The following is a 2,623-nucleotide window of genomic DNA, read 5'->3' as shown; positions in this document are numbered from 1 at the left end:
CACAGACAAGACACAGGAACTAGAGCAGTGGTTCTCAAACTTCCTAATGCTGAGACCCTTTAACACAGCTCCTCATGGTGTAGTGGCCTCCGCAACCATGAAATTATTTTGTTGCTACCTCATAACTGCAATTTTGCTACTGTTTTGAATTGTAATATAAGTATTTGAAGTGCAGGATATCTGATATGCAAAGGAGTCATCACCCACAGTTCAAGAACCACTGAACTTAAGTAACATGGCATTGATAAAATGGGTACAATGATAAGAAGAGGACTTGCTCAGTTTTAGGATTTGCTCAGTTATCAAAGTTAGATAACCTCAGAAATTCTAGTGTCTCAAACCACTTCAGAAGACCTGGAAATTCTCTGGAGAGTAGCTGATACTTACTTTTCCTAAAAGGGTCAAAGAAATTGGAGTTTGTTGTCAATGGAGGATGGCAACACCAGAGATAGATGTACTTGGTGGGGAAGATGTGATGGCAGGTAGCAACATTCCTTCTACCCAGAATCTCTTTATATTTGGGCCATCAGTTAGAAGGTACTGCCCTCTGTTAGGTCTTCATTCAGTTAATCTTCCCAGTAAACACCTACAGACAGGCTCAGAGATGTGTGTCCTGGGCAAGTCCCAATTCTATCAAGTTGACCATGAAGATTAATCATCAGGATGTCGGCTCTCTGCTCCTCCCTGTTCCAGAGACAGCCACATCTTTCTGTGCAGTGCCAGCCTCGTTCCTGAGACGCAATGGTGAAGGTCGGAGTGAACGGATTTGGCCAAATTGGATGCCTAGTTGCCAGGGCTGCCTTCCAGTCTGGCAAAGTTGATATTGTTGCCATCAATGATCCCTTCATTGACCTCAACTACATGGTCTACATGTTCCAGTATGACTCTACCCATGGCAAGTTCAATGGCACAGTCAAGGCTGAGAACAGGAAGCTGGTCATCAACGGGAAGGCCATCACCATCTTCCAGGAGCAAGATCCTGCCAACATCAAGTGGGATGAGGCTGGTGCCGAGTATGTTGTGGAGTCCACTGGTGTCTTCACCACCATGGAGAAGGCTGGGGCCCACTTGAAGGGCAGGGCCAAAAGGGTCATCATCTCTGCCCCTTCTGCTGACGCCCCCATGTTTGTGATGGGTGTCAACCATGAGAAGTACAACAATTCACTCAAGATTATCAGCAATGCTTCCTGCACCACCAACTGCTTAGCCCCCCTGGCCAAGGTCATCCATGACAACTTTGGCATTGTGGAAGGACTCATGACCACAGTCCATGCCATCACTGCCACCCAGAAGACCGTGGATGGCCCCGTGGAAGCTGTGGCGTGATGGCCGTGGGGCTGCCCAGAACATCATCCCTGCATCCACCGGTGCCGCCAAGGCTGTGGGCAAGGTCATCCCAGAACTGAACGGGAAGCTCACAGGCATGGCCTTCCGTGTTCCTACTCCCAATGTGTCTGTCGTGGATCTGACATGCTGCCTGCAGAAACCTGCCAAGTATGACGACATCAAGAAGGTGGTGAAGCAGGCATCGGAGGGCCCACTAAAGGGCATCCTGGGCTACACTGAGGACCAGGTTGTCTCCTGCAACTTCAACAGTGACCCCCACTCTTCCACCTTTGATGCTGGGGCTGGCATTGCTCTCAATGACAACTTTGTGAAGCTCATTTCCTGGTACGACAATGAATTTGGCTACAGCAACAGGGTGGTGGACCTCATGGCCTACATGGCCTCCAAGGAGTAAGAAACCCACCCTGGATCACCCACCCCAGCAAGGACAGCAAGAGAGACCCTCAGATGCTCAGCAGTTCCTGTACCATCTCAGCCCCCGATACTAAGCATCTCCCTCGCAGTTTCCATCCCAGACCCCCAGAACAACAGGAGGGGCTTAGGGAGCCCTACTCTCTTGAACACCATCAATAAAGTTCACTGCACCCATAAAAAAAAAAATCATCAGGATGTCCTTTGAGATCAGATTTCCTTAGATAGAAAGGTGCTTCAAGAGTATTGGCCCAATTCCCGCCTCATTAGACACATTTCTGGAGTATATCCCTCCAGGTTACTACTGGCAAACCTTACAACATTGAAGTTCACCATGTAGCTTCCTTTGGTGACTTCTAAACTCAATTGTGAAGGAAAGATTACTTTGGGGACGTTCCAGCCTTCCCTCTTATGATCCTATAAGCAACATGTAGAAAAAAAACATCACAGAGTGACAGGAGACCCATTGCTTCAGAGTGAGCAAAAGGAGAATTTAAACTGATGCCCCAGATACTGAGGTACCCTTTGTGGTATTCTGATGATATTGCAAGAATAATGTCTTATATGTCCTTTAAGACTAGGCTACACGCCCCCCCCCATTACTCCTAGGTACCTTTCAACTTTCTTTTGAAGCGCCATCAAATTTTTCTATTAACTTCATGTCACTGGTTTAATGACTTCATATTTTCCACTTTATTACCCCATGTGACATTTTAATTCTGGAATGGAATGACTATGTCACGATTCTGGGTCAAGAGGCAGTCAGTAAACATCACCCTCTGGAATTAATCCACCCTACTGGTATTTTATGTGCAAAACTGAAAACTGATTTTTTTTCACTGAAAAACAAAAGCCCTTAGGGGCT

At 46.9% G+C, this 2,623-nt stretch overlaps 1 pseudogene; it reads left to right on the top strand.

The window, feature by feature from the left end:
- Positions 1–741: 741 nt before the first annotated feature.
- Positions 742–1,748, top strand: LOC128119413 (glyceraldehyde-3-phosphate dehydrogenase-like; annotated as a pseudogene).
- The last annotated feature ends 875 nt before the right edge of the window (positions 1,749–2,623 follow it).

This window comes from Peromyscus californicus, unplaced genomic scaffold (genome assembly GCF_007827085.1).
Source record: "Peromyscus californicus insignis strain IS unplaced genomic scaffold, ASM782708v3 Scaffold_23__1_contigs__length_62951481, whole genome shotgun sequence".
Lineage (NCBI taxonomy): Eukaryota > Metazoa > Chordata > Mammalia > Rodentia > Cricetidae > Peromyscus > Peromyscus californicus.
This window is presented reverse-complemented; position numbering and strand designations above follow the sequence as displayed.